This window comes from Patagioenas fasciata, chromosome W (assembly GCF_037038585.1).
Source record: "Patagioenas fasciata isolate bPatFas1 chromosome W, bPatFas1.hap1, whole genome shotgun sequence".
NCBI classification, from domain to species: domain Eukaryota; kingdom Metazoa; phylum Chordata; class Aves; order Columbiformes; family Columbidae; genus Patagioenas; species Patagioenas fasciata.
The window spans coordinates 44,678,696-44,692,121 of NC_092559.1; the positions used below are offsets into that span (position 1 = coordinate 44,678,696).

General features: G+C 39.0%; 1 pseudogene; it reads right to left on the minus strand.

The window, feature by feature from the left end:
- LOC136115740 (dymeclin-like) overlaps window positions 1-13,426 on the minus strand; it is a 210,031-nt pseudogene that overhangs the window by 149,325 nt on the left and 47,280 nt on the right.

The window sequence follows — 13,426 nt, forward strand, 5'->3', positions numbered from 1 at the left end:
GCAAAAGCAAGAATAAACTGGACAAGAAAACCTGATTTATGTTTTCCTTCCGCAGCTGGATCCTCATTAATTTTAGGGAAATCTTCCACTTTTACTCATCCTATAACGAATTTATTGACAAAGCGTGTGTAAAGCCTTTAAAATGAATGAAAAATAATAGGGAAAAAGACTGAGGCAGGAGTGAAACTTTGTCTGCTCTCACCAAATTCGATTAATAAGAGAAATTAAATGACTTAGTGATATGGAACCCAAAAATAAACATACACATACAGTGCATATGGAATTTCAGAGAGTAAATATTTTAAATCTCTACTGCTTGGCACCATGAATAAAATGCCATTTATCTCCAAAAGAGGCTGGAAATTATCCCAGAATAAGAGTTTTGTTTACATAACATGACATTTGCTTCCAGCTTTTTGCATTTAATTAATTTCACGTAATATCCCAGTAAAAAAAAAAAAAAAAAATCAATAAAATCAGTGCAGATCTTCTGTATTCTCACAGCTTTAGAAGGTAGGAAATTAGAACATAATTATCCAAGGCAGATGGTCAAGACCCATCAAAACTAGTAAAAATTTGGATCACCTTACACCAGCAACATAAAATAGATATTAACATAGCAGGAAGAAAAAGAAATGCCAAATAAGGAAGGAACGTTCAGGTTGGAAAATAAAACTCCAACTAAAAAGCTCCTCTCAGCTGCATCAAACTGGTTAAGCAAAGTTTGTCATGAGAAATCAAAAAGTTTTTTTTGGGTTTTCTCTCTTTTTTATAGCCCTCCCATGGCAAACACTCAGTATTTCTGAGGAAGCCTGTCTGGCTATTAAAATGAGACAGAAAAATAAGTATATGCAGCACCTCCTCTACAAGAGGGAGCACGTTCGCAGATATACAGATGCCTCTTTCTAAAAATAAACATTTAAATGATTTTTAGGGCTGAAGAATTGACCAAAACAACAACTCACCACTTCATGGATGGATCGGTTAAAGCCATTGTCCTCTGTGAGGACCAAGCAAAATGATAAGAGCCATGTAAACGTGGTGGGAATTCCTTTCTTCGACGTGATAGAGAATTTCAAGAATTGGCAGAACCTTTAAGGGAAGGAAAAAACGTGTGGATTAGTTTAGTCTTTCAAATACCTCAGACAATAGAGAGAATTAAAACGTCCTGTGTATCATGCTGCCCTTAACAATATCATAATTCCTCCCTCTTGCAATAACCACCCCTAAATAGCGACGTATGGTGTTCAAACACCTTCCATCTGTTTCTTTCCTTCTCCATAAGAGTCTAAACAAATTCTTTCTTGTGGTCAGATGCGGAATTTCAATTCCTAATAAATGCGACTTCTAGCCCTACCAGTTACTACAGGCACTGAAAGCTCTAGTTCCCCTTTAGACTATGGGAAAATGAGAATTAAAATAAAAATTATTAAAATTTATTAAAACTGTTAAACAAGATTTTCACATGTTCAAGCAGCAAAAACAATTGTTTCAAACCATTCAAGCACAAGCTTAGTCTGAAAGGACTTTTCTCATCAAATATAACAGCACTGAGGTGCACATAGAAATATCAAGACCTGAAATTCAAATCCCAGTTTGGTGTGTGGACATAATCCCAGAAAAGAATCAGTTTGGGTTGGGTTAAGCCTAGAAAAGGCCTGTTTTTCCTATTCTAGATAATACTCAGCCAATGAGAACTGACATTACGAGGAGAGTTCAGCCCAAGGTCTTGCAATGTTTCCACCAGGACAAGTAACCAAAGCCAAAGTCTTGCAATAATAAGGAAAAGGAGATTTTATTGTGATGAGCAGTGTACTGAGCGCTCAGCTAAAGCTAATCCAGATGCAAACGTCTTGCTACCAACTGAAAATAGGCTTTCCACTGGCTCCGGACAACGCGGTTTCCCCACCGCAGAAATAGGTCTAAAAATCCCAAAATCTGTTGGAAAAAGGAACTGGAGAAAACTCTCAATTCCAAGATAGTGGATAAGACATAGAATTTGTTGCCAAAAAGCTTCTAGATACCAAAAAACTTGCTGTTTTTCAAAATAGGCCGAGTGTAGTGGATGAATCATGTGAAACGGATTCTGGTGAGCAGCTTCACAAGCCTCTAAAATTACCAGAATATTATCTTATAAAACAACCAACCAGTCCCAAACATGCTAAAAACACATTAAAGTTTCTATGAAAACCAATGAGGTTGATCTAAATGCTTCAAGGCCACAAAAGCTTTTGATGGATGGGTCAAGGCAACACTGCAAGGAAAGCAGAGGGAAAATAATATTTACACATTGCAAATATTCTTCCTTTACCATTTCAAAGGGTCCTTCATAAGCTTCTCTCTCCAGTCAGAACTGGAGTCGATGTCTTTGTGTTTTTTTGAATATAGGTCTTGAGAGAAAAGCAAAGAGCAGGTTTTTCCTTAGAGTATCGATTCAGTATATAGCAAAAAAAAAAAAAAAAAAAAAAAAAAAAAATCAGTATTAATATTTTTCCTTGGATGGAAGAAAAGGGAGATAAATGTCACAGCGTTAGTCCATTATTCAAACTATTTCCATCTGAAATATTTAGTTTGTATGTAGCTCTGCATCACATAAGCTAAAAGTCATTTCCAAACGTTATGATAAGCAGGGAGCAATCTAAAATTATTAAAGAACTGCATTTATAACTTGATTTTGCAGGGAAAACAACTTATCTCTTCTGTCTATGCACATTAATATTAAAATAGGCCAAACTGTAGCCATGAAAGTGCATTTGTGTTCTTTAAGTCTTGCTGCAAACTCTGTTAAAAAATGGTACCTTGATTCTGAGACATTCTGGAAATTTAATTTTACAAAAATTTATCTAGAACTGTAACCAAAATGCATTTCTACACTTTTATCTTACACACATACCTTAAAACTTTTATCTCTGTCTTCTCATGCAATGCCAATGTCCAGCCATGTACGGAGAAGACTATAACTACTTATTTTTGTATTGCTGGCCCTTTTATTCATAGTCATTAAATGATCATTAGTAGATCACTTCTAAAATTTCTCCATCAGAAGCAGCTTTTAACTGGTAAGACACAGCCACTGGTTAAAAAGAAAAAAAAATAAATCACTTTTAATCCCCAAAACAAGGGGCAGGTATAAACCAAGCCTGAAAATTGCAGGTGTTATAATCAGTCCAAGGTCAGGAGGGGTTTCCCCAAAAACTATTTCTAAAAATAGTTTGGTTTTAGTACACAACAAAATACAACACCGCGGAGTCAGAAAAGTAACTGACTAAAGTCAAATTTATACCACAGGAAAAAAAAATGCTGTATTATCAGTTGATATAAATACATCTTCATATTCATTATTTCAGTCCAGTCGTGTTGAGCAGCAACAAAACGTCAACTCAGCAGCCAAAGCAAATATATTCAACAGAAATAGCTTTTTTTTTTTATTTTACAAGCAGATACCTCACCGGTATTTTTACCTGCAATATGAGTGTTAACTGCTCTTATAAACAGAAAAAGGCTCAATATTTTCCCATCCTTAGACTGCGACACTGTGCTTATTAAAAAAATTGCTAATTAATCCCTATTTCACCAGTCCCACCACTTCCCAGAAAATTTTTGCAAATACTTTCAATAAGATAGTCGAATTCTAGATGTGAACATCCCTGCTAGCAGCAGATATTGAACCTATTTTATAAAATTTTACAGAGTTATGGAAGACACACCAACACCCTATTGATTCTATCAAGCAGAATTATAAGAGTAAAAAAGATGTGCTGTTTTACTATAGATAAAATATTATAAAGCACAATAATGATATTTATATATAAATGACAGAGGTAAATTCATAAACAAATGCAAAAAAGCAGAGACTTTATCTGTTACAACGGTTAAGAAAAACACCCGGAACCCATTTAAAAATTCAAGTTACAAAAGAGCAAAGACACATTTTAAAAATCCCAGAAAATGTCACAGAACATCTGTTATGATGCTTCCCGGGCACCAAAATCAGAGAAGTATTAAAATAGGAGAAAATGCAACAAATGTGATGCAGTGAGTGCAGCAAAACAGGAACAACGTGCCTAAATATTTAAGCTGAGCACTCAGCTTACCTGAGTTCCCATCTAACACAGACCTTTCTACATCACCCAACTGCTTCTCTATGAAGAAGCCGCTGACTTGTGCCACATTCTGTGGGAACAGTAGCATGTGCGGTTCCAGCTGAAGGGCCTTGGACAGGTTATACAGAAGTATGCTTTTTATGAGTGTAAGGAGTGATAGCCCAGGCCAGTGAGAATGATATCTCGGGCCGGAAAACTGCCCCCATATGTATGATGTGTGAATGTCGGGCCTGGGCATGTGAATCACAGAATCACAGAATGCTAGGGATTGGAAGGGACCTCAAAAGATCATCTAGTCCAATCCCCCTGCCGGAGCAGGAACACCTAGATGAGGTTACGCAGGAAGGCGTCCAGGCAGGTCTTGAATGCCTCCAGAGTAGGAGACTCCACAAACCCACTGGGCAGCCTGTTCCAGTGTTCTGTCACCCTCACTGAGAAGAAGTTTCTTCTCAAATTTAAGTGGAACTGCTCACAAGATATGCATGGGAACGTGACTGAAAACAGTCACAACATGAGTGTGGTGTGTTTGGAATAACAATTATTGAAAAAACATCCTGTCTAACCTCTTAGTCCAGGCCCATATCTGTAAACCTATAAACTGAGAACTGTTAATAAAAGTGAGCTCAGCTCTGTCTGGCTCTGATCTCGCTGCTAACAAGAACTCTGTGTCTATGCATCTCTGCCTGCATCTGTATGCGTCGTTCCTCATTGCCGCAATATTCCTCCAAAAATTCATCCGCTCTCAGTCAAATATATCCACAGAGAGCACTGGTTTGCCTCTAAATTAATTACCTTAATTGTTTTGTGCCCATAAACTTGAAGGATTCAACCTCTGGGCTTTATTTCTTATCACATCTCTCTCCAACCTCCTCCCCTCCCGATGTCACGTGTTCATCCCAACGCTTCTCAAGCTCTTTTCTGCACTAACTTTGCTTTTTCAAAGCCTCTCACAGTTTTATTGTTAATATTCCAGTGAAAAAAAAAAAGTTTCTCTAGACTCTGATTTTTCAACAGCCTGTAAATATTTTATTAAATACATTAAATATAGTTGTACACCACAGGCAGCGTGTGAGCAGTGCTCTTGCCATTGCCATATAGGGAAGGAAACATCCAGCTCTGTTACTTCTTCATCTTGTTGATAAGCTCAAGACTAAATTAGCCTTTTTCACCACAGGGTTGTAATTAGGAGATCGTGACTTCTCTGTCCAGAAACCATCCCACCCACAATCCTTTCTGCCTCTTCCTAAGCAATTATAACTGCTTTTCTCATCCTTACCTACTCTCTAAAAATAAGAGGATTGGGCAAAGATGGCAGTAGCAATCACAAAAAGCAACAGGATGTGTGAAGAGTCAAATAAGAAAAGACAGTTTCAAATTTTGGTACTAAAAAAAAAAAAACACAAACACGCTGTTGAGTTTTTAGTGATGCTTTTCTTAATTTTGTCAGCTTTTCCCGCAACATGTTTAATGTTGCTGATGATTTATTGTCATTTTGTGGGCTTTTCTTGGTTTTGTTTTTTGGGTTTTCTTTTGAGAGGGAAGAAGGATGAGTGATAATATATGAAAATATTGCACATTGTGAAGCACAAAGTACCTGCATCTGGAGCCGACATATGCACCTCCTGCTTTTTCTGGCAATTTTACAATATAATCAGACATCAGAATTAGAAAACAATGCACACACCTAACCTTTATTTCTCTAAAAATAAATTGATATTGTCAGCAGCTGTGCAACATGGTGTATCATATATTAAAAGCCCAGAAAATTAAATACAACCATTTGTTCACAGAATTCATGCAAAATGCCTCAGCCCTCACCTAGATAATCTGCAGCAGACGACACAGGAGTTTAGTCTTGAATTAATTCAGTATTAACCATCTCCCCCCAGTTTGCCAACAGTGGTGTCTATCAACTCCGAACTGGAACTAAATGTTACTAAAGCTAATTTATAACCTACAAAAACCTGTACCAGGTGCCTGTTACATTGGCCATTAACCACAATCCTATTTAAAGCAGCTAAAAAGTCACGAGAGTTGCATTTTTATAAAATCTGCCAGCTGTTCCTTGAAGAGTTTCAGCCTCAGGTCAACCCTGTAAGATATTTGGCGTATTAGGTAAGTTACAGCTCATTTTATTAACTATTATCCCTGTACACTTGGCTTGAGTATCTAAAAAAAAAAAAAAGTACGATATCTACTACCAGTTTCTTTACACCATGCCCAGGTGGATCAAGACTAAGAGGGAATCAAAGCCTGGGAGCTTTATAAATATTATATTTCACTGTAGTGACATGTTTAGCATCATATTCCTGCAACGACACAACACTTACGAGATTTTCTATGTCGGTCTGTGCCAACACATAGGTCCATACGTTGCTATTTTCATGCAGAAGCGTGTATAAAAGGAGAGTTGCTTGGTCGGATTTCTGCTGCTCGCACAAAGCCGTGTACAAACTGTTAAAATTAATCTGGAAAGTGTGGGGATTTGATGATGAAAAAGCAGTGCTATCTGAAATAAATAATTAAAAAATAATTAACAAATACATTTACTATCCAGCTATTTATTAGCTTCAAAAAAATCGCTGGGGAGAAAAAATTTATACAGAATCATAGGAAGGAAGAAATAAAAATCATCCAGGACTTTAATCAAAGCTTGATAAGGTTTCATGAAGCTTTGGTTGTGTCATAAAGCTGAAATTCTCCTCCCACGTGAGCTCCTGTATCTGCGCAAGATACTCATCTTTTTTTATAAATATCCTTTATATATATATATATATAAATATATATATATAGTTTGTCCAAATAGCTTCTACTGGTAGAAAAATAAAAATATAAAAAGACAATCCCAGGAGTTGCTGCAAAGGAGCTACAGTGTCTTCGCTGGAATCAACGACCTGATGTATGTGCAAATAAAATTTCCACTATTAGTTCACGGGCATCAGGGTGGATTTATCTGCTACCCACTTTTTGGAATGAAGGGCAAGACTATCCTTATATTTTCAATAAAACAGGTGTTGTCAGGACTTTAAAAGATGGGGATTTTAGCACGTTAAAGTGATTTAAAACACCGTGGCATATAGTTGAACATCATTCATGGTAACAACAGTTTGTTCACGTTCACAATATAATCTGTGCCAGAGCTGGAAGTGAAAATAAAATAGATTTTGGCTTGAAGAACCTTCACCAGTTTCAAGGAGAACATCCATCAGCATAGATCTCCACCTTTTAGGAATTTCCAGTGGAAACGAAAAAAGCAAATGTGACAATCAACGTGCTCGTACTCATGTCAGAAATCCAGATTTGTGTTCTTATTCAGCCTCTGGAGATTTTTACTTTGTTTTCTTCACAAAAAAAACAAAACAAAAAAACGACAAAAACAAACCAACTTTGAGACCATGAGGTTTAGTTCCAATGCAGAGGAGGTGCTTTTCTCAATACTCAAAAAGCTTCACAGAAATTTGCAGAAAGTATTTTCCCATCCAGCTCTTGTTCAAAAACATGCAACTAAAACATGCATCTTCTGTGACGCTCTGTGAAATGGGACAATTGGCCTTTTTTGGGTTGATTTCTTTCAGCATCCTGGCAACTGAATAAACAAACAAGCTACACACATGAAAAAATTCCAGCAATTTCATGGTAAGATGATATTCTGGGAAAAACAGGAGCTTGGATACTCAAATATACTAAAGGTCTGGGCCTAAAAATTCCCATATTACTATAAGCAAGATGTTCAAAGTTGAAGAATTTAACTAAAATGCCTTAGTTCCCATAATATCAAACTACAGATTTCAGAATTATCTATTATTAAAAATGCATTAACTTGGGAAAGCTCTGCTGTATAAAACAGTGGGACAATATTATTTCTCCTGCACAGTAATTTCTGGACAGAAGTAATTTTAAGAAGAGGAAGAAAAGACTTGGAAAAATAAAGGAAAAAAAAAAACAATGCAAATGTAAAAATTTTTACGTTTTTACAAGCCGTTTTACAGCCAACTGTACTACAACAGCCAACCGAATAGGCAGCAACTATTGCATTTAATCAAAATCTTCCTTTTTTCTTCAAATCCTGAAAGACTTCTCAGATATTATAGACAGCATGACCACGGAAAATGGTGAGAACAGTGTCACCATGCATGTGCTCATGGGCAGCTACCGCAAGATGAAACAAATTTGGCTTTTAAATGAACAATCCCATGGTTTCTTACCAAAATTTTCCACTCTTCGGGAGAAATTTCTGCCTATATTGGGAGGGATTGATCACACAAACACTCCCTACCCTCAATGAGATGCACGTGTGTCGCTTTCCCCTTTTTTTTTTTTTTAGTCCGAATTTGTAACCAGCTTTTGGCATGGAAGAATGTGATGGTTGTCACTGATTTTGAACAGCATTTCCACCCTTCTGGGAAGGAAAAAACACTTGGAAAACCTGTAGAAGCTCCACGGGAGCCTTGGCTCCCACTGGGATTTTGGGGGCCTGGTGGAGTCAATGTTGCTGCTTCTCTTGGCATGGGCGAGGAGTAATGGCTCCAGCCATTCAGTTGAAAACAGCAGGAGGTCCTGGAGCAATGGTTTTTTGGGGGTTTTTTTGGTGTTGTGGTTTTTTTTTTTTTTTCCTGCAGAGGCAAGACGCAGCCTCTCAGCAATGGAATCCCTGCCTCTCTGGTGTGGTTTAACCCCAGCCAGGAGCTAAGCCCCACGCAGCCACTCATTCACTCCTCCCTGGTGGGATGGGGGAGAGAATCAGAAGAGTAAAAGTGAGAAAACCCATGGGTTGAGATAAAGGCAGATGAATAAGCAAAAGCCACACACGCAAAGTAAAAAAAGAAAGGATAAATTAGCTGCTTCTCATCAGCAGGTGGGTGTTCAGGCATGGTCAGGAGAGCAACGGCTCCATCATGGGTAACGGTAACTTGGGAAAGCAAATGCCATCACTCCGAACGTCTTCTCTCTTCCTTCTTCTTCTTCCCCCCCAAATATACACTGAACACATTCTATGGTATGAAATATCCCTTTGGTAAGTTTGGGTCAGTTCTTCTCTCTCAGCTTCTTGTGCATCTGGCATGGCATGAGAAGCTGAAAAGTCCTTGACTGCTTAGCAACAACTAAAACATTGGTGTATTATCAAAATTATTCTCATTTTAAATCCAAAATGCAGCACTACACCAGCTACTAAGAAGAAAAGGAACCCTATACCAGCCAAAACCAGGACATTCTCCACAAAAAACATTGCACCAGGAAGAGGAGATATCAAAATTTGTCTTTTCTGCCTCCACATTCCCTTCAAACACTGATCATCATTATGGACCAATTAAAACCACCCTGCTTTGGGCAAGTACTTCTCTTAATTAGGGAAAAATTTGATGTGGACAGCAAAATCAGATCAATTCAACGTCTTCTATTAAGCAGCAAATTGACTCCATGATTCATTAGCTGAGGAGTGTCCACTGACTTTCAAGTTTAGCTTCTGTGAATGTTTAAAGCATGTCACTTATATTTATAACACTTCACTATCTGTTTCATAAAAGGATATTTAAAAATTATTTTAAAAAATTAAAGAGTATTAAAGAAACTTATCAGCAACAGCAGTGTATCCTGTGATATTCTATAAAACAGTAAACTGTCCAAGAGAAAAATTAAACTATTCTAGAGCATGTAGAATAAAGAAAACTATCCTGAAATTTATCAGTTTTGTCCCAATTAAATGTTATCAATTATTTCAACAAAAAACACTACAGATCATTATGGCAATAACCAGCCTCTTTTTTTATATCATTCTCCTCCTACCAGTCACTCAGAACGTTCACAGGAATCAAATTTAAGCTAAGCTGTATAAGTAGTGGAAACAAAAAGTCATTCTATAAATTTTGAAGGTAAAAGGGCCCAAGATAGTTGCTTAGTGTTCAGGGACTGCTTCTACCAGGCACAAGATCAGAGCATCCCGACACATAAGAAGTCAAGGAAGGGAGCCAGGAGACCTGCATGATTAAACACGGAGCTGCTGGGTAAGCTTAAGTGGAAGAAAAGAGTTTACAGATCATGGAAGGAGGGGCTGGCCACTTGGGAAGAATATAAGGCTGTTGTCAGAGGGTGTAGGGAGGCAACTAGGAAAGCTAAGGCCTCCTTAGAATTAAACCTGGCGAGAGGGGTCAAGGACAACAGGAAGAGCTTTTTCAAATACGTGGCAGATTAAACTAAAACCAGAGGCAATGTAGGCCCACTGATGAACGAGGTGGGTGCCCTGGTGACAGAAGATACAGAGAAGGCAGAGTTACTGAATGCTGCCTTTGTCTCTGTCTACTCTGCCGGAGGCTGTCCTGAGGAGCCCCGTACTGCTGAGGCCCCAGAGGAAGTCAGGACAACGGAGGAGTTTGCCTCGGTTGATGAGGACTGGGTTAGGGAGCAATTAAGCAATCTGGACATCCATAAATCCATGGGTCCAGATGGGATGCATCCGCGGGTGCTGAAGGAGCTGGCTGAGATCATTGCTGGACCACTCTCCATCATCTTTGACAAGTCTTGGGAAACAGGAGAGGTGCCTGAGGACTGGAGGAAAGCAAATGTCACTCCAGTCTTCAAAAAGGGCAAGAAGGAGGACCCAGGTAACTATAGACCAGTCAGCCTCACCTCCATCTCTGGTAAACTGATGGAACGACTTATCCTTGGTACCATCTCAAGGCATATCAAGGATAAGAGGGTCATTGGGGCAGTCAACATGGCTTCACCAAAGGGAAGTCATGCTTGACCAATCTCACTGATTTTTATGAGGACATAACAAGATGGATAGATGATGGCAGGGCAGTGGATGTGGTCTACCTTGACTTGAGTAAGGCACTTGACACAGTCTCCCACAGCATCCTCACAGCTAAACTGATGGAGTGCGGTCTGGACGATCAAGTAGTGAGGTGGACTGCAAACCAGCTGAAGGAAAGAAGCCAGAGAGTTGTGGTCAATGGGGCAGAGTCCAGTAGGAGGCCTGTATCTAGTGGAGTCCCTCAGGGGTCAGTACTGGGGCCTGTATTATTCAATGTATTCATCAATGATTTGGATGAGGGAACAGAGTATACTCTCAGCAAGTTTGCTGATGACACCAAGCTGGGAGGAGTGGCTGACATGCCAGGAGGCTGTGCCACCATCCAGGGAGACATGGACAGGCTGGACAGTTGGGCAGGGAAAAATTTAATGAAATATAACAAGGGCAAGTGTAGAGTCTTGCATCTGGGCAGGAACAACCCCAGGTTCCAGTATAAGTTGGGGAATGACCTATTAGAGAGCAGTGTAGGGGAAAGGGACCTGGAGGTCCTGGTAGACAGCAGGATGACCATGAGCCAGCACTGTGCCCTTGTGGCCAGGAAGGCCAATGGCATCCTGGGGTGTATTAGAAGGGGGGTGGTTAGTAGGTCCAGAGAGGTTCTCCTTCCCCTCTACTCTGCCCTGGTGAGACCACATCTGGAATATTGTGTCCAGTTCTGGGTCTCTCAGTTCCAGAAGGACAGGGAACTGCTGGAGAGAGTCCAGCGTAGGGAGTGGAGCATCTCCCTTATGAGGAAAGGCTGAGGGAGTTGGGTCTCTTGGAGAAGAGGAGACTGAGGGGTGACCTTATTAACATTTACAAATATCTAAAGGGTGAATGTCACAAGGATGGAGCCAGGCTCTTCTTGGTGACAACCAATGATAGAACAAGGGGTAATGGGTTCAAACTGGAACACAAGAGGTTCCACTTACATTTGAGAAGAAATTTCTTCTCAGTAAGGGTATCAGAACACTGGAACAGGTTGCCCAGTGGGTTTGTGGAGTCTCCTACTCTGGAGACATTCAAGACCCACCTGGACACCTTCCTGTGTAACCTCATCTAGGTTTTCCTGCTCCGGCAGGGGGATTGGACTAGATGATCTTCTGAGGTCCCTTCCAACCCCTAACATTCTGTGATTCCGTAAAATGGACATATTGAGAGAAAATACGGCTTTTTCTGCTACTTCTGACAAAGAATAGGTTCTTTTAAAAATTTATAATGATACATATATAAGTTTTCAATAAAATACATAACTAGCTACTGAGGACATTAAATAAAGTCAACCAAAATAAAGCATTCATAGAAGTTCTCAGTTCAAAAAAAAAACAGAACGAAACATAAATTTTATCAAGAATTTGATCTCAATTACCTGTAAACAGTATCCAATAAATCCAAGGGGCACGTTAGGACAAAAAATTATTCATATTCGAACTATCCTATATCCTCATATTGTGAGGAACGTGTCTCGAGTTAAACAGAATTTCCCCTGGTGCTACAAAGTTTTAGGGAACTCCTGAAGACTCTTGGATAACCAACCTACTTATCGGTCAGTTTTATTCATATTTTATGAAATTATGAAGCTGGCTACAATTTCTCAATTCTTAAGGAAAGAGTAGCCTTGTCCTCAAAAGAAATTATACTATATTGCTCTTCCACAGGTTGGCTGGAGGGAAAACAAGTTTTGCAAATGGAACCTTGAAGTAGTCGCAGCAACTTAACGCTTCATTTTCATCCATTGATGCTTAAGAAATACAAACCTTGTGTGTTCTTGAAGGACATAATAGCTTGTCTGTAGGGACTGGACATATCGGGAGCATCAGTGAGATTCACCAAGACAAGGAGAAGCAGCAGACTCTGGTTTGTGAGAGGAGAGCAGTGTTCCAGCTGCAGCCGCACTTTGGTCCCCACCCTGCCAAATGTGAAGACCGCCCACAGGCCAGCTAAAAAAAAAATAACAAAACACAAACAAAAACAAACAAACAAAAAAACCCCAACAAAACATATATACATTATTTGTGTCCATATTTTAATGCACAAAGCTCCTCTAGAGGAACAGATAGTGTCTGATAGGTCAGAAAAGGGAAAAACATTTCACTTTTGTACAATAAGACAACAGGTATGACTACTTGATTTCTCAAAATGAAAATTTCAGAAGTAACAGCAGCAGGTGTGGGAAAGAAGGAATTGAAAGATTACTAGAAATTCAAGAAAATTAAGTCATAATAATATATGAAAGGTAAACGAAGAGAGGTGAAACAAAAGCCTGTGTTTGAAGAGGAGAACCTTAAACACAGAGCAGGCACCAGCTGAAGGATTTGTTGGAAAATCTCTAGTTTTGGTACAAGGAGGAAATGTCTTCCAAGGACTTGAATAATATCTTTGTACTGCTGAAGGATCTTTGGTTTGTACTCATTTGACCTCTCACTGCAATACTGTGTAAAAAAATTGTTGATTTATCAGTTGCTGTGGATTTTTGAGCATGAAAATGGAACAAGTGTTTTAATTTCAGCATTAATACATGTTCCAGGACATG